We start from the raw sequence: 20622 nt of genomic DNA on the forward strand, positions 1-20622 counted from the left end.
CAATACGGTGACCCAATACTGTAACCCATGACCCATACGGTAACCCACGACAATCGAGTTCCCACAAGAGCTGAGTGCACTCAGGGCCATCCTGCAATCACAACCCCGGTCCGAGATCCGAACTCGAGACTTTCGGGTTAGCAGCAAAACGCTAACCATTCCACCACCCCGCCCCAGGAAGCAACTCAAAGCCCTGTCCAAACACATGAAAACACATCCCCCACACAGACTGGAAACTAACCACGTTTCTATGGGCCTCGGGTTGTTATCAGCTCGAGACAATCAGTGGCCGAGTGAGGCGAGAATTCGATAAGGGACGTGCCCATAGCACGGCTCTCACGGGGCGCAGTGGGGGACGGCTGGACATTAATGTTAACAGAGAAATCTGAGGGTCAAAAGGGGACGGCTGGACATTAATGTTAACAGAGAAATCTGGAGGGGGGGGGGGGTCTAAGGGGGCACGCTGGACATACATGTTAACAGAGAAATCTGTGGGGGGGTCTATGGGGTAGGGCAGGTTGGACATAAATCTTGGGGGTAAAGGGGGACGGCTGGACATGAATGTTAACAGAGAAATCTGGGGATTGTACTGGGGACGGATGTACATTAATGTTAACATAGAAATCTGGGGATCAAAGGGGGAAGGATGGACATTAATGTTAACAGAGAAATCTGGGGATCAAAGGGGGAAGGATGGACATTAATGTTAACAGAGAAATCTGGGGATCAAAGGGGGAAGGATGGACATTAATGTTAACAGAGAAATCTGGGGATCAAAGGGGGACGATGGACATGAATGTTAACAGAAAAATCTGGGGATCAAAGGGGGGACGGCTGGAAATTAATGTTAACAGAGAAATCAAACACTGTCCTAGGGTACCAAATACAGTAAGAGGGTAAATGTCCTGTATACGTTTTTTGTCACATGAGCAGTACTAATGGATTTTTAAAAAGTAATATTCTACTGTTGTTTGTTTTCTACCTCGGCGAAAAAAAAAGTCAAATTCTTGGATATGTCTAATGAATTTATTACAAAAAATTGTACTTGTTTTTTTTTCTTACAGTTAATATAAGGTAATAACTAATAAATTAGGGGGGGGGGTTAGAACCTGTAAAGTAACTGTTTGAATCCTCGGGCAATCTATTTACGAAAATATGAAACATTTTAATTTCACAACTATAAAATGCAACGATCCCAACATCGACGCCTCTTCGAATAATAGCGCATGCCTTTTTTTTTTAAACTTAACACATGCGCGTCAGTCAAACCACTGTTATTTTGTGAGTGAATAAAATATTTAATAAAATATCCCGACGACCGAAATGTCAACATTGACCCTGCACTCACAATCTGACAGCTCCACCTCCGCGCGATGTAGTATCCCCACGAAACGTCCCAAACAGAACTGCTCCATGCAAGTTGAACATACTGAGACGAAGGCCAAGAAAGCCGGTGAAGGAATGAGTCAATAGGAGCGAAACGTGAGCCGGGCGTGTTGTTCTTCGCGTGCTCACGCCGCCCGTCAACAGAAATCACTCATCTATAGATATAGGTCACTGGTCTTGGCGACGGTACAAATATATCCTGGGTTTAACGGAAATCAATAACGCGGCCTAACTAACACGCCAGCCAGTTATTGTTTCTTTAATTGCATATGTAATGCCGGAATTTGATTACAGTACGTTTGATATTGCATTTTTTTTCCCTAGAGATGCGGGTGTCGTGTTTCTGAGAAACTCCTTGAATAATTGCAGCAACAGTGCAATTTGTAAGAAGAGACTGTTAAGACTAAGCAGCAGGGATTGGGAATGTAAACAGAGCAATACAACAAGAACCTATTAAAAGCTATCATGTGGAATGTACAAAGGAGTCTACGTTCAAACAGAACCCTTGTTGTTTTTTTTGTACAATATAGACAGTGATACTACAATAAAGACGGGGGTACTACCATAAAGACGGTGAAACTAACACTTGTTCAAGAGTACAAAGACCAAGAACCACAGTTAAAAACCCTGCAATCCGATGTCTGACCGAAGCTTTTCTAAGCAGCATGAAAGCGCCGAGCCACCTTTTGATGTAGGCCTGCCCAGCGAGAGCCCAACATCCTGGCCCTAGAACAGAGCCCTTCTATTGTTTACCTGCTATCGACTGATGTTATCGTGCTAGCGTCACGTGACTCATCACCTCCATCCCAGACCCAGGGGGTGGTGTTTTTTTTTTATATTAATTGTTTTCACTCGTGTATTAATATCAGCAAACAATCGTTTTACTCTCTAATGATATGAAATGCGTAGAGTGCAAAGTTTTTGATGCATGATGTCCACCGCGCAAGATGGCATGAGAGAAGATTAAGATGGAATGTCAGAAGATGCAAGAACTATGTTAAAAGATGCAGAATGGAATGCCATATAATGCAAAATGGAATGTTAGATGATACAAGATGTCATATGTATAAGGTGTCATATTACGTGCAAGGTGTTTACAACGAGCAAGATGTCATCAAGTGCAAGCTGCCATATCATAAGCCAGATGTCATACCATGTGCAAGATGACACAACCGTGTACAATTTGACTTACCATATGCAGGACGGCATAACATGTGACAAAATAAAAAAATCTTAATTGGAACAGAGAGTACATGTACCAGTGTACATCTCGCTTTTACACCTCGTAAACATTGTGACATCTTGAAGTGACGGGTTATTTTGTTCACCGCTATACATTACAAATCAGGCGGGTTTTGCAAACTAAACAATGCGCACTTTATAATTCATCAAATCGCATACAGCATACTAGGGTTTAATAAAATAACAATCTAGGTATCTGTTTTTTAATAATTTTAACTCATATGAATTATGATCGTTTGAAGAAATGGCAATAGCCGCAGATGTTTCTCTTAAGTGCAAGCGATTAAATTGAAATTAATTTAATTTAAAAACAGTTTATTATATTCAGTGAAGGAAGTAGTTGTAAAATGTTTCCATTGAAAAGAATAAACCTTACTTTAAATGTAAATGCCTCTATTCATGAACTCACTCGTGGTGTACTTTGTGTACTTTATGTACTAAAGCCACACTCCCAGAACGTTGACCGGCACCCAATTAGTTACCGGCTCGAGAAGGTCAGAGAGAGGGATGGTAGCTCACGTACGTAAGGAACCCCCGCGTTTCCTGGCGCCATGGAACTGGACAGTGTTCCACATATCGGTGCGTCACAGCGACCTACTTTATCAAACAAATATGTCACAAAAAATATTATTTTTAGCCAGTACTCAAAATAACCCCAGTTTTAAAAAATTCAATGTTGTGATTTTGAAACAAAGTTTTATGAGTATCTTAAAAAATGTGATAACGGAGCCTTCTCTACAAAAATACTACTCAATATATTCAAAATGCTATTAATTTTTCTGAACCTCGGAGGCCACTGAATTAATGGATGGCAAAAACTGTAAGCGAGTAAAGAAAACACTGCCATCATAACAAGCGAATAAAGATTATCTCAGCCCTATCCATTTGGTTTTATGCGTCTAAGATATTTCATCAACATCACGCAACCACACACACAAAAAAAACATTCGCATCCTATTTACTCAACACTACCAAAAACCCAAACTATAAGGAGTAGGGTGGGAGGAGGGATAATCAATTCTAGAAGATGATGAATCGTGATTGCGAAAGAATTGGAATAAACGCGTTTGAATACAAAATACTCATCCGCGGTGTTAGCAAGAGAGAAAAAAAAACCGATCACATAATATACAGCAATAAGCCAGTGAGGCGGTGGTGACGGAATTCGTGAGCATGACTCAGGACAATCTCGGCACACGGAAACTTTACATTGACGATGTGTCCTCGGGGGGTCAGGTTGCCGGATCTCCAAGGAAATTCATCTATTTTAGGATTGGGAGCTTCATTCAATTAGAGAAATTCTATTGCAGCTTAATCTTTTTTTTTTTAGCCTAGTGTAACACGAGTCTAGTTCGTTGTGATGTGCATGTCTTTGTTGGTTGAAATGTTGAAGGGGGTGCATTTTATGTTTTCTTAAGAGGCATTTTATGTTTTATTAGTTGTTAAAAACAGATCTTTTTAAAAACAGATCTAAGATAACTTTGTTAGGCCCTAGAGTGGTCTTATAAACCATGCTTCGTGTCCGCAAAAATGTTCGAAAACTTTTTTTTCTCCCAAGTCAAAACGTTTTTCTAAGGAGACAGAAAGAACAAATCAATCAAAATCTGCCTCAAAACCCCGTTTCCTGTCTAGTTTTTTTTTATCTTCGCCTCTCATGACGGCCGTTTACCAGGAGCATTCGGCAGAAAACACGACGGTGACATTTTTATTGAAGGACGCAAGATGATTCACATGACGCTGGGCGGGGAAGACGGAAGAAATCCCTCCGATGAATAACTCGGGGAGATGAATGCGATGATTCAGACGATACCGGTCTACGAGGAGGAAGAGGAATAGCCTGCGTGTGAGAGAGAGAGAGAGAGAGAGAGAGAAAATCGATAGTAAAAGAGTAAAGCTGGGGCTATCGACCACTAGCCAAGCCACGCTATGAGATACACGATACGCCGGGTATGGCTGTGTGGTCGCAGCGTTCCAGCAACACATGATAATTGATGCAGTTCAAGGGTCGGATGCATGGGGCTAGTATTGATTATTTATAAACACCTTCCCCCAACCCTTCTCTTCCCTAAAGCCCGTTTAGTAAATGAACTAAATATTGCATCCATCTGTTTTTATTACTAAGATTGATCGTATAAATTAATCATGGCGGACACGATACGATTCTGGCGTGTTGTCACTGACGTGGGATATCTGTAGGTAAATAATCCATCGGCCATCCCCCACCGTGGCTGGCCTATTCACGGGGACGGGCGATCTGGAAGGTTAGCGACGTGAAAACTAGACGTGTGCCAAACGGTCCATGCAATTACACACACACCCACGGAGGAATGTGATCAACAATTAGACGACATTACGTAATGCGACTGGAGTCTGGATTGTGATCAGGGGGAGAGACACAGCCAGGCGTATGATACTGGATTAGGTTATCATGTTCCAGAATGTAGCTAGCGGCGTAGTTACCAAACTCCCCCGCTTTTAAACAGATTCTCTATTATGCTACCACACCATACAAATCCCCCATTCACATACATATGAATTTATAAAAGGGGTGGGGCTTGATCTGCCGCTGTTAAATTATAAAGAAATGCGGCCGGTCTGAACCTCACTTCACCCCTTCCCCCTAGCTATCATGTACAATCAACTTTGTGTATGCATGTCTGATTGCAAAGCTATAAAACGAGTTCTTCAATGCTTGACGCATGAAAGCACATAGCTTCGACGTGGGAACGGTGCGCGAACACGTAAAGTAGAGCTAGAACAATCCTGGGACAAGTATGTGTCAGTGGGCAATAGATTAGGCAGAATCAAACACGACAGCTTGCTAAAATACAGCAATAAAACCTGTGACTGGCCAGTAAATAAGGAAATAAATCTTGAGATTTTAAACGCTTGTTGATACTATGTTTGCGGCACAATTGTCCGATAGCTATCAGACAACACAAAGCCAAGTGATCACTAGAACTTAATATGAAAATAGAATCTGATTTTGCAGTGTATATTCCTTGGCAGGTATTTCCACGAAAACCACTTGCAAGCTTATACAACAACAGCAATTAATTATTTTTAACAATGCTGTAAGAACTCAATATTTGGACTACCAACGCATGTTGAATAGTTCTCACTTAAAAGAATAGGTTTCTCCCTTTCTTAAGACGGCTTCCACGATCCACACCCGACACCTGTTACTAAATCTATCTTCAACATAAAGGTCGCAGCATGCCATCAATCGATCCAGCGTCCAAATGACCAACTGATTACATAAATATCTTAAGTATCAGCCACCGATTTTGTCCTGATGACATACAGATTCCTTACAAATACCTGTACAACCAGACAACGAACCAGCGTCCAAATGACCAACTGATTACATAAATATCTTAAGTATCAGCCACCCATTTTGTCCTGATGACATACAGATTCCTTACAAATACCTGTACAACCAGACAACGAACCAGCGTCCAAATGACCAACTGATTACATAAATATCTTAAGTATCCGACACCGATTTTGTCCTGATGACATACAGATTCCTTACAAATACCTGTACAACCAAACAACGAACTAGCGTCCAAATGACCAACTGATTACATAAATATCTTAAGTATCCGACCCCAATTTTGTCCTGATGACATACAGATTCCTAATACCTGCACAACCAGACAACGAACCAGCGTCTAAATGACATATTGATTCCCAGTATGTACCCATCCCCACCCCCCAGTATTTTCCGTCCGGCCTACTGCTAATACCATTTGATCCCTACAATCAGCATGGATATCCGGCCCTCCGCTGAGAGCCTGTTGGACCAGAAGCCCGAATAGGCTGGTAGAAACCATACCAAACACACAGGGTAGGGTTTCACGTGCATGGGACTTGTGCTCACCAAGGTATCATGTAGGGTTGCTATAGTTCCCACAGGACTATGACCGAGTTTTGAGTAGTAATTTTTTGTGTGTGTGTTTCAGAATCAACAAGCCATGTTAAGTACAAGGAAATAGGTAAAAAGTTATTAAGATAAAACCAATGTTTCATACTGGAACTAATACTTAAGCTGTCTAATTATAATTATCATTATTCTCAAAATGCCTCATAAATTGGTGAGGGTTTGTAGAGCTACAAGACCACAGTAATGGATAACCCCATGAACATCTTTTCAAAATAATGCTACGCAAACATAGGTACAGATTTTACCTGCAGTATTCTAACCACACATCGTGCATCCGTGCAATTGGTCATCAATAATTTAAACCAATGCCGGAAGCCTCAAGGCCGTCCAATGTAGGTCAGGCTGACCTATCGGTCTACAAATATAAAAAGTAAACCAAAACTTCTCTTCATCCGTGGGCTAATAGATGAGCCTTTCAAATATCAACACGCTCAGTGACCTCATACCTCCACACACGAGGGTCAAGCGAGCCCAAATTCAAGGTTTTCTGACTCAAAAAAAAAAAAAAAACGCAAAAAAAAAAACTTTAAAGGGTCCCACAGCGAAACGAGACCCCAAATTCAAGGTTTTCTGACAAAAAAACGCGACTCCACATACAAGGGTCCCCCAAGCAAAAAGAGACACCACATTCGATGGTCCCATGAGCCAACAACCCAAAATTCCATAAGCCAAACGAGACCCAACTAGTCTAGATTCGTGCAGGGAGGAGGAAAGTTTCCCCTATACACGCCAATCAGGCGGAGACAGTAAACGAGACAATGATAGTTCTGTGACTTGAGACACGCAAACACAGATGGCTAGACGTTCTACCCATGGCGCCATAACAGCTCAACGCTTCTATCGTGTTTCACTCATGAAGGTAGACAGAAAAAATCATTCATATTGTAAAGGAAACGGGATAAACTGCGACGATAGTTCTGGGATGACAATAGCTAAATTGAAACATCAACAACGGAAATTTAAAAATGAAAGTAATTTTTAATAAAATACTTAAAAAAAACTTTTTAAAAAACCACGTTTTTCTTGTGGACTAAAAAGTAGAAAATAACTATTTACATACATTTGATGACAAAAAACGTGGGTACGTTCACCATCAAATTTCCCGACCCATCTGCCCGACCCACGTTTTTTGTCATCAAATGTATGTAAATAGTTATTTTCTACTTTTTAGTCCACAAGAAAAACGTGGTTTTTTAAAAAGTTTTTTTTAAGTATTTTATTTTCTCCTTTTTAGTCCGTTGCTACACATGAAAAACGTGGTTTTTAAAAAAGTTTTCTATATAGTTTATTTTCTACTTTATCTAATGACTTGATTAAGTATGAATTGACTAAGTGTTTATAAATACACGGACTAAAAAAATCTTGAGCGACCAGGATTCGAACCTGGGTTGTCGCGGCCACAACGCGAAGTACTAACCACTATACGATCACGGCCAGCGCGCTCACATCGATTGGGGCCGAAGTAACTGTGTCAATAAGCGTCCAGTCTTGTCGGTATCTTTAGAAATCATGTCCTCAATTTTATGGTCCTTGGGGCGTAATTAAATTAAGCTAATTACGGTCTCTAATTGCTAGTTTTTATGATTGCATCTGAAAATGTTAGGCGAAAGTAACCTGCATGCCAAATTTCAGATCTATAGAGCAATCAGAAGTGGGCTAATTTTCGATGTCAATTTTAACAACAAACACACAAACGCGAAGCTGAGTTAATAAAAACGTGTTAAAAAGGGATGTAAAGTTACCATTTTGGTGTGAAGGTCAACAGAGCAGAGGAAGCAAGCAGTGTTTCTTCCAGACTTTTTTCTCCGGGGGGGGGGGGGGGGGGGGCACTAGAAATTTTCAGGGGGTGGGGAGGGCGGTAGACTTTTTTGGGTGGGGGGGGGGGGAAAGAGATGCCTGAAAGAAACTCTGGAAGCAAAGTTCACCTTTCTATACCTATAGGAATGGACAGCATGTCCGTCGCATTAATTTTCTTTAACTTTAGCTACGGTGCCCATTATAGTTGGCTAGACTCGCGAACGACAAACGGACTCAGTCTAGAAACTTTAGAGATCACAGTCTCTATCTTCCATCACGTTGTCCTATACAGTACCGTAATCATAGATTATATTTCGTCTTTAAAATCAAGAGTTACAATCGAAGGATAAAGAGAAACCCACTGAGAACAATGATACTTATGTATACTACACAAATGAGCAAGTAGGGTTGTTTTGCTCCATTTTATATTTTTAGAAGCATGTTGTTTTAATCATTGTTGACGTAAGAATACATATTTTTCAATATTCATTTTAAAAATAGCTTTAAACAGTTGGATTGGCTGCGTTCTACACACAATTGCCCAAACCATTACAAATGCAATCGCCTAATACATTTTCAACATTGATCACATAGTTTACGTTACTTATGTTACCTTCTATCTTTAGGGGATGAAGAAACCGTATACACAATGAAAAGAACATCAAAGGTAATAAAAGACAAATAATATTTAAGTCGAGATTAAGAACGTTGTTACATTTTTTAAAGTGGCACCCCCCCCCCCCCCACACACACACACAAACTACCCCGTAGTTTGGAACGATGAGAAGGTGCTGGTGCGACTTACCTTGGCAAGGTGTCAGACGGTGGGTGTGGTTTACAAGGCAGGCGGCGGCTGTTGTTGATGCGATCAAGGTGGATGTTAAACACACGGGAAGGAAAGCTGCTGCCGTGCTTGGTTCCACTAGGGGTGTCCTCCTTCAGGGGTCGGCACCAGAGAGGTATCCCATGTCATTTCTTCTACCCTTGGAACCTGGTTCTCTGAGGAGAAACACAAGTACCGTCTGAGCTATGTTAAGTTAGAATAAGCGAATCAAGGGGCCATCTCTCTCTCTTTATATATATATATATACTAGCCGTCCCGGCCAAGCCCTGCTCTGGCTTCTGTGAAAAACCTTTCTGTTAAAGACCATTACCTGTGTGTTTAGTAATCATCATAAACCCGGCATTGCCCACCCAAACCACAACCAACCAAAACCAAAACAACAAAACGCAAACATAACGCTAACACAATTACAAATACAAACGAAAACAAAAACTTAACAACAAACACAACCACACCCACAAACACCAATACAAACACATAGAAAAAACAAACAAAAAAGCAAACGAAAACAAAAACCTAACAACAAACCCAACCACAAAAGCCAATACCAACAAAAAAAAAAACAACGAAAAAGCAAACGAAAACAAACCAAATCCACACGCAAAACCAACCAAAAACACAAATACAAACCCAAAGAAAAAAACACAAACAAAAACGAAAAAAGAAAGAACAAAAACGAACCAAATCAAAACGCAACCACTAACGCAAACCTACCTAAACACAAAGAAAACACTAACGCGAACATAAACGCCCGGCGCGGAATCACCTGTTTTAGCTTAATGAACGACTATAGTACCCCAACTTATTCATAGTCTTTTGCACTCACTTAAACGAACGCGCCTGTTTCAATTTGATGAACAATTATAATACTCCAAGCTTATCCGTAAAATACCTACAACATTTGCACTTGATCAATCCCCGCTAATTATGTAATTATTTTTTTCCCAACACCAAAACAAAGTAATTAAAAACTAAATGCTTTTCAACTAATGCAATGGTTTTATAAAGGGAAGTAATTGTGTTTGCCTAATTTATCAAAGGGAAGTAAGCGCTATAGGACTAAAGAAAGACATAATTAGAATTTTTGTAAAAGATGATATTTTTTTTAAAACTTGTGTTTAATGAACATGCCGACAATTATTACTATAATTTGAAAAATGAAAATGATTTCCCAACACTTTTAATAGTAATTTTTTAACTCATAAATTTAGACAAATGCGCACGATAATTGATCTAACACTTAAATCCGTAGAAATGCCAACGACAAACATATGCGTTATATATATACATATATACATATATACATATATACATATATACATATATATATATACAAATATATATATACACATATACATATATATATATACACATATACATATATATATATACACATATACATATATATATATACACATATACATATATATATATACACATATACATATATATATATACACATATACATATATATATATATACACATATACATATATTTATATATATACACATATACATATATATATATATACATATACATATACACATATACATATACACATACACATATACACATACACATATACATATACATATACATATACATATATATATATACATATACATATATATATATACATATACATATATATATATACATATACATATATATATATATATATATATATATATATATATATATATATATATATATATATATATATATATATATATATATATATATATATATATATATATATATATATATATATATATATATATATATATATATATATATATATATATATATATATATATATATATATATATATATAAGCGAATATATTTATTTATTTATAAATATTTATAAATATTTATAACATATAGGCGAACAACGCAGCTGGCAATTTTTGCACATTTCTTAAACTTGCAGCAGGTGGCCCTGTGGCGCAACGGTAGCGCGTCTGACTCCAGATCAGAAGGTTCAAATCACGTCGGGGTCAGCGTTATTTTTGCATAGAAAGTCTCGACTATATTTTGGCTGATTTGGTCGCCTCTACTACTGGCTAGACTTTACAAAACTTTTTTTTAATGGCTTCTCACAAATCTGTACAATGGGAAATTTGCTCATTCGTTTGACTTAAATTTAGAAACATGTAGCCCTAATTTTAGACCCACTTCACATATATATTTATAATATATAATATATAAATACATATATATATTTATAATATATAATATATAATATATAAATACATATAAATATTTATAATATATAAATACGTATATATATCTATACTATAAGCGGGCTGTGTCTGTCCTTCCGTCCGTCATCGCTATAGATTTGGGACTATTAAGGTAAACTGCGCACCATGCTGTGCTTTTCAGTGCACCGCAGTGTCTTATTATAAGTAAAAGAGTTGGGTTTGCTTATATAATGACATAGAGCTATTTTATAATTTTCACTGTTTGTACAATTTTGCATAACGTAAAGAGAATATTAAATACACGCACATTGCTAAAACATATTAAAAAGATCAATGTCAAATATCGTTTTCGTTAATATTCCTAGAAAAAGTGGATACATTTTAATAACATAATAACTGTAGGTTAGAAAAATCTAATTAAACTGTTTAGTAATTTTGCCAAGGGAGGTATTTTAAAAATAAATTGAACTCACGCTAAAAATGTGAATGCAAAATCTGCAAGACGGAATAATTGTTGGAATAATATAATTAGCAAAATGTGAATGCAAATTATGCAGACGTGTAAGAGTACATTATTGTTGGAATATTATAATTAGCATTGATTGATAAAAGGCTATCTTTTATTTATTTTATTCACTGAATGTAGTGTTTACTACTTGTACTTTTTTATCAACTATTAAGCACTATTATAGACGCGTCATCACGTTCATTTGGTACGCAATGGTTTTAGTTATGAAACTCTATTGTAATTTTTTAAAATTTAAAGTACTGGGAAAAAAATGCGTGAATTGATAAAGTGATATAATATGGTAGGTAAAACACGGATATTTTAAATACTGCTGGGGGTTTTATAGGAGAGGCGTAGAGAGGGGGGGGGACAAATGTCCCCGGTTGCCGACCTAAGGGGGCGCCAAAGTGGGTTGGAAAAAATTTGCGGGGGGGGGGGGGTGCGGGGGGTGGTGGAAATCGAAAGTTTGAGGGCGGTGGGAGGGTGCAGATCGAAAGTTTGAGGGGGGTGCGAATCAACAGATTGAGCGGGGGGAATTTCAAATCAAAAGTGGTGCAAATCAAAAGTTAAGGGGGAGGGAGTGCAAATCGTAAGTTTTTCCCCGGGCGCCGGCAAGAGTCGCTACGCCTCTGTTTTATAATCATTAACTGTGTCAGACGCGTCCGCCGGCGCTCGGAAAGGGCGCGATTTGGCGCTACGGGCTAGACTGTGAGCAATATGCCTTTATGATTGCATTTAAATTGTGTTTATGTTATGAGTGTTGTGTTCGTTTTTTCGTTTGTGTTTTTGCGTTCGTTTGTGTTGTGTTTAGTTTTGTTCTGTTCCCAAGTTGGTACATTTAAAAAAGATTTACCGTGGCGGAGCACGGGATGCAGCTAGTATATATATATATATATATATATATATATATATATAGCCATAATGATGGTAGACTGGGGTATCGTAGTCCCTATATCAGAAGCCTTTTTGTCGGCGAGTATAGATTCTCTAGATTACGCAACAGGAGGTTGGTGCTTGTGTAAGTAAATCTCTTGGTCATGAAACATTCAGAAGCTAGTCCAAGCTAATCAGCAATAATGGCTTTAATTAATGATGAGTTTACGTCATGAGACTTTGTTTTGCAGGCCTTAAGGACTAGACTAGTCACTACTCGCTGTAAGTTTTCTAGCAGTAAAGATGGTGTTACAGTTAAGAGAAAGCTGCTTTGTATAACAACAACAAAAATCGCCGCTATTATATTAAAAAACTATGCCACACGTAATTAGTGCTATAAGAATAACAAAAATATATCTGGTTAGTTTATTTGCTTTGAAAGTATTTGACAAAACTCAATTTCTGGGGTAAGATAATGCCCGAAATAAATTTAAAAAAAAGAACCCTTCGAGAACCGGGTTACACAGTAAACAACAGTAGAAATAAATGTTCGCTCCTAACATGATTAGATTTTTCAGCGTTATCATTTAAAGAAGTCGCAACACTCAGCTGATTAGTAGTTACACATTCAACCTTTACTGCAGCTATTAGATGATTACTTCTAACGACGCAACTAATATTCTGTAAGTGCCCGTTTAAAAAAAAACACCCACTACATTTTTTTTTATAACTCGTGCCCTCTATGACGACAGTGAACCATAATTTCATGACGACAGTGAACCATAATTTCATGACGACAGTGAACCATAATTTCATGACGATAGTGAACCATAATTTCATGACGACAGTGAACCATAATTTCTACCTCGGCAACAAGTGACATTTGACAACTGTATATCGCAATCATGCTGAAACGACCACGGCTGATAAGTTCACTCGGTAAAAATGTCTTTTCATTTTCACCGGGGCTAGAATGTGACACGAGTGACATGTCACTAAAGGGGAATCTATTTTTGACATCGGAAATGTCACTTCTAAACACTCTACAGTTTCTACTAAACCGGGTTAGCTTTTGATGTACTCTATCGTGTACGCTCACCGCTTTAAAAATAAAGTCCATAAAAATGATAAAAATGTGAAATGCCAGATCTACATCCACTGTATAGTGTTAATAATTACTTATCCCAAGCCTTTGTTGTACCTAATATGTCCATACGTTTAGTTGTATGTATCAACTAAAACAAAGTCACAAACCTCTATAAAAAACAAAAAAGGTAAATAACTGATAGCACACTGAACAGTCACCAGGTGAATTCAGAATTACACAGCTAACATTCTATCAATATTGATCCTACTTCAACACGATGTGAACTCGATCTGGAATCGATAGCAGCCAGTTTGAGCTCACTTTCAATTTCCACTAAGCTATAAAAAGTCAGCGGTTCTAAAACAAACAAAAAAGATACTTAAGAGCGTTAAAAGACGAAAACATTCCACAAGAAGCTTTTTTTATACTTATCTAGAGAGGTATTAAAAACAATAAAAGATCTCGATATAATAAAGTTCGAAAAAAAAAACATTTTATTTACACTAAGCTATAAAAGTCAGCTGTTCTTAAACTGACAAAAGAAGAGACATAGGAACATTGAGATCTCGATATAATAAAGTACGAAAATGTATTATGGGGAGGGGGGGGGGGGAATTTTATTACAATAAGCTATAAATTTGAGACACGAAAATAGAACGGTTTTAAAAAACATGATCTGACTTAGAAGTGTTACGTGTATTTCATATAATAATCTATGCGTCGTTTTCCAAATCTGTATACGTTGACCTTAATTGCCAATTTCAAAAGATACCAGGTTTTTAAAAAAGTTTCAAGGTTTAAGCTCCACCTTGCGGCTCCACATATGTGCAGATGTGCGTCTTACAACAAAGCAAAGCCGCCTTGACACTTTCCATAATTAAACAAAAACTAAAAAAAAAATATTTTAAAAAGGTCTTCCTCCTATATACAACCTTAGCAGATAAAGATTTTAAAAAACATGGAATCAAAAGTTTCGCTGAAACAAATTAAACACATGATAAGCAATCACAAAATACACACCTAAAATGATTTGTTCCGTTTCAATGTTTACACGCAGACATCAAAGATCGCACAAATTGCCTAATCTTGATCATCAAAAGTTAAGGATAACCTCCCTAGGATATCAAGTAAACAATTTACAATGTTATGATTTATTTAAAAGCAGATTTTACCTATAGGGATTCTCCTTCGTTTGGTTCATAACAGTATCGCATCCATAACTTAAACATGAATGCCAGCATGCAACTGATTGTTGTATTATTCTTGTGCAAATTATAAAAACCAGAAAACACAAGGGGCGACGAGCATGAGAGCTCTTGCTAACTCCCAAAGTCCCGAGTTCAGACCCGGGGCAGATGAGACTTGTTAGCTGGGGGACAGCAACCCATCTAGAAAAGTCCAAAACCGAACATTACTGCCATGTAGATTGTTCTTGTGTGAAATAAGATCATGGAAGCAAATCCAGAAAGAAAAAAGCAGAATGAGGTCGGAGTCAACGGACAATATGGCGCATAACATGTTGACACATAATTTACTTTATTGCTTAATAGGAAATCCCCTACAATAATAAAATTAAGAACCAAGAAGAAGAAGACACCAAATCACAAGTATCAACTGTTTCTGACCCAGCCCAGCATGTATAAGACGAGAACCACTGTACAGAGACTAACCAATTGACGCTTGATTATACAAAAGCAGGCAAGTCAGTGTTCAGGAGATAGGAAGTAATCTACAGCACGATCAATGAAGGAGAAACTCGTTATGGCTAACCAACTGGCAGCGTCTTACGGCCATACGCAAGAGAAAGATGGCCCGTAATGGTTCACGGTAAGGAGAAGGGGAAATAAGAAGCTTTGGATGATTCAATCCGTCCAGCCATTTATAGGCGTGAATTTAATCAAGATAGAACTTCTTATGACGGTGTTTTTCATTGGTGGTTGTGGTTGTGTTAAATTAGAAGTCAAAATGGGATTTGACACAAGAAAATTAAACATAAAGATAATATGTTAGGGGAATATATTGTCCATGCTACAATACGTACAAATAATATGTTCAAAAAGTTTCCCAAACTACATCACATATAGATCATGTGTGGGTTGAATAGGTTACCCAAACAGCATCACATACAGGTATGTTGGGTGGATATGTTATCAAAACTGCATTACATATAGATAATATGTTGGGTGAATATGTTATCCAAAATACGACTCACACAAATAATATTTTGGGTTCAATAAGTTTCACAAACTACATCACACAGATAATGTGTAAGTTAAGAAAACTGCATCACATAGAGAAAATGTGTGGATTGAATAAGATGCCAAAACAACATCACAAATAGATAATGAACTGGGTAGAATAGGATGCCCAAACTACATGACATAACAAAAGCCAGAACTGGGTTTCAACACAGAAAAATGCTTCTGTCTCAATATTTAGTTTAGCTTTCTCAACTTTTACCATACAAATACCAGATTTGTTTATCTACGAGTCAAAACTTTTAGAGGGAACTAGCGAAAATATGTCATGTGGCGGGAGGGAGAGAAAATGATGATGAAATCAGTTTATTTGGGAGACTCCCCTTTAAGCACTCACGCGACGAGCATTCAATTCTCCCCTCGGCTAAAAGCGGAAACAGGTTTTTCTTTTTCACCAGGAGAAGCCATTGGATTCGTCGGTTTCATTGACCGGGCCAGGACCACAGTTCGCAGTTATCTGGTGTATTTATACTTTCTGTTTTCAGTTTCAGGTCACTTTGTCTTTAGCCGGTTAACTGGAAAGTTGTTTTTTTAAATCTGGTTAAGCCATAATCAACATACAATTTTGCATGTTTTTTGACAGGATGATGATGGGTTTTTCGCTGAGAGCATGGGGAGAAGATTTTATGGGGAACAAGGTGGAAACGACGAAAAAAAAACAAGTCAACTAAACCCATGTGTATACGACAAAGTAGACGGCGTCCCTTAAACACCACGTATAGGCCTACAGCACTGTATTGCAAGCTACACGATACAACGTTCAAATTACACAGCGTGGAGCCAACTATTATCAAATTGTGATTCCGTTGTGAAAAAAATACCATGTTTTAGCATACAGGCCTGCAGGCTAGTTGTCTATCGTGATGTTTAGATGACATTTAAAGCTGTGTTCTAGAACAATGAAAGCTCTCTAACAAATTTTTTCGACGTAAAGCTGTGAGCTTAATAATTGGGTAGGAGAGTTCATTCTTTTGAAAGATTTTTTTAAGGATTATGTTTCCAGTCTTTTTAAAAAAAAACATCAATGGCATTTATTCCATTGATTATTGACTAGAAAAGCATGTTTTTAAAACTATTGAAAGCATTTCATTAGGCTTAGAACAATTTCACAGCAATACACAACTAGAGGGAGGTTTCCGTATAATAATGTCTATGCAATAGCAACGGATACTCCCCGATTTTACTTGTGAAATTTTATATCCAAAGGTTACGTTGAATAATTAGAGGTACAGGAAAATTAGTGACATGTCCAATAATTAACTGGCAAACACGAAGTTCAGTTGTCTCACAAATGATATGACAAGTTCAGTATTAGTACCATTGATGTGCCAAGTTCAGTATTTGTACCACGGAAGAGACAAGTTCAGTATTTGTACCACTGATGAGACAAATTCAGTATTTGTACCAATGATGAGACAAGTTCAGTATTTGTACCACTGATGAGACAAGTTCAGTATTTGTACCACTGATGAGACAAGTTCAGTATTTGTATCACTGATGAGACAAGTTCAGTATTTGTACCACGGATGCGACAAGTTCAGTATTTGTACCACTGATGAGACAAGTTCAGTATTTGTACCACTGGTGTGACAAGTTCAGTATTTGTACCACGGATGAGACAAGTTCAGTATTTGTACCACGGATGAGACAAGTTCAGTATGTGTACCACTGATGTGACAAATTCAGTATTTGTACCACGGATGTGACAAGTTCAGTATTTGTACCACGGATGTGACAAATTCAATATTTGTACCACGGATGTGACAAGTTCAGTATTTTTACCACTGATGAGACAAGTTCAGTATTTGTACCACGGAAGAGACAAGTTCAGTATTTGTACCACTGATGAGACAAGTTCAGTATTTGTACCACGGATGAGACAAGTTCAATATTTGTACCACTGATGTGACAAGTTCAGTATTTGTACCACGGATGAGATAAGTTCAGTTTTTGTACCACGGATGAGATAAGTTCAGAATTTGTACCACGGATGAGACAAGTTCAGTATGTGTACCACGGATGACACAAATTCAGTATTTGTACCACTGATGTGACAAGTTCAGTATTTGTACCACGGATGAGACAAGTTCAGTATTTGTACCACGGATGTGACAAGTTCAGTATTTGTACCACGGATGAGACAAGTTCAGTATTTGTACCACTGATGAGACAAGTTCAGTATTTGTACCACGGATGAGACAAGTTTAATATTTGTACCACTGATGTGACAAGTTCATTATTTGTACCACGGATGCGACATGTTCAGTATGTGTACCACGGATGAGACAAGTTCAGGATGTGTACCACGGATGAGACAAGTTCAGTATTTGTACCAAGGATGAGACAAGTTCAGTATTTGAGACAAGTTCAGTATTTGTACGCCTGACGAGATAAGTTCAGTATTTGTACCACTGACAAGACAAACTCAGTATTTGTACCACTGATGAGGCGTGTACCAGTGACTACCATAAGGGCTCAACACGAGTTTAAAAATGGATGGATTGACGGCAGGATGTCCGGACCAGAAAACAATTTGAAGCTGTTTCCTGTGGGTCTTTTTTTTTCCAGAGAGGAGATATCGTCTAGGCCATCAATAAATTGGATGTGGTACTACCCAGTTCACCAGCTCTTTAGCATTATTAGTACTGTACCATACAAATATTGGACGTGGAACTACCCTTTTCACAAGCTCTTTGTCTTTAGCATTATTAAAACAGTGCCATATATAAAAATTGGATGTGGTACTACCGAGTTTACCCAGCACAATCAGTACCGTACCATATATGCAGTGGATGATAGACTATAAGACAACCCAGGTTATAGCACTAACAAATTCCCAACAACAAAAATCGGCTGATGAAACGTAAAACAGTTTACAAAGTACAACATCTAACCATACCATCAGATGTCGCATGTATTAATTTACCCTACGTAAATGACCTGTTCCCGGGAAAGATGCCTGATAACGTCATACACATTTATTACAGCGACCTGTTACTGGCTCACGTATCCGGTCTACTACGTCAGAGGTCAGGAGCACATATTAGGGATTAGTCACGTGATTCATTCTGCTTGTTACCACGGTGAGGTCAGAATGAACTGGTATGGGAGAGAGAGATGCTTGTCATATACAAGACTTGTCTACTTTTTAAAACACAGCCACGGGAAAACATTGGTCAGTTAATAGAAATTATTCTCATTAACAAGACTTCAACAAGAATAGCGCCATATTTAAAATAGATAATAATAAAAGGCTAAGCAGGGGTAAAGGTATCACTAGCAACAATATTACCTAAGGTTCAAGATAAAAAAGTATATTTCTAGATTCTTAAGCAGGTGGCCCTGTGGCGCAACGGTAGCGCGTCTGACTCCAGATCAGAAGGTTGCGTGTTCAAATCACGTCGGGGTCAGCGTAGTTTTGCACAACGAGATAATTTTATGCAGCTTCATTCAAAACGGGATACAACCTATATCGTGAAATATAATATGAAACATTTTTGCTTTGGTGCTGCTATTTGCAATCGCGATGTCTACCAAGTGAATGTATGTATTGTAATACCGTTACCTCATTTTTAACATGTCTGTCAGAGTCAGTTCAGTATAACTGAATATTTATCATTTATATCTGTACCCGAATCTAATTGTTTTTGTTTTAAAAATAAAAATGTTTATGTAACACATCAAAATCAGGCTGCATCAATCTCATGTAGATCATAAGCAAAAAGACTCCATAATTGCAGTTTAAGAACATTTTAAATTCTAGGAGACCAATGTAAAGTATAAACAAAGAGCAATTACCAAAACATATGTGAGTAAATGAGATTAAATTAATACACTAATCAGATTTTTTAATTACAAAATGTAATTCATGCGATACACAAATAAACGGAGTTCGAACTGTGAGTATATAAAGCCTACAAAAATGACCTAAAAAGGCAAGAGTTTCAGTTAGTCACACTTCCCCATTGACAACAAAGAAAAAAAATGAACTTTTTTTTTTAATTTGAGGGCGTGGGCCTATGTTTGTGACATCAAGAGAGTAAGTGTGAAATGCTGTATTTAACTAGCGTTTCGTTTCATCTGGAGTCACTTCATTTGACTGAACGCTATATGAGCAATCGAGTTCGGTACCAAAACATCATTAACTGACATGCTGAATCATACACCACCACTATAGTATTACTATTATGTTACCAAGTTATTGTTTAATTATTTTTTTGTAAAGTGTGACTAACAACAAACAACAACAAAAAAAAAAAAAAAAAAATTTAAAAAAAAAAAAAACAGGGGCGACAAGCATGAGAGAAAAGAACAAATCTGTGCCGGTACCTAAATCCTGGCCATACACCGCGTCGTGCCAGAAAGGCTGACCCCACTATCAACCAGGATAATGTCTACTGGCACCGCCATTCAGATGGCTTGCCCCATTAACCAGCAAGTGACTAATGCCCAGTTTATGTATTTGGGTCAGTCC

The 20622-nt window shown here is 37.7% G+C and overlaps 1 protein-coding gene and 1 non-coding gene across 4 annotated transcripts in view; one reads left to right on the forward strand and one right to left on the reverse strand.

The window, feature by feature from the left end:
* LOC131937312 (neuroglian) overlaps window positions 1–20622 on the reverse strand; it is an 81754-nt gene that overhangs the window by 52778 nt on the left and 8354 nt on the right. For 2 of the 3 annotated variants that reach the window (XM_059294603.1, XM_059294598.1), the window contains exon 2: window positions 9177–9370. The gene's annotated coding sequence lies outside the window, so the exon portion shown is untranslated. Of the gene's footprint in view, window positions 1–1348; window positions 1428–9176; window positions 9371–20622 lie in introns of those variants that run through there. The other variant, XM_059294601.1, reaches the window with a different exon arrangement.
* On the forward strand, window positions 19487–19558 carry Trnaw-cca (transfer RNA tryptophan (anticodon CCA)). The gene has a single exon. It is a non-coding gene; the product is annotated as a tRNA-Trp (tRNA).

The sequence above is a fragment of the Physella acuta genome, unplaced genomic scaffold (genome assembly GCF_028476545.2).
Source record: "Physella acuta isolate Inbredline_101_S28 unplaced genomic scaffold, ASM2847654v3 ptg000207l, whole genome shotgun sequence".
In the NCBI taxonomy this organism is placed as follows: Eukaryota; Metazoa; Mollusca; class Gastropoda; family Physidae; genus Physella; species Physella acuta.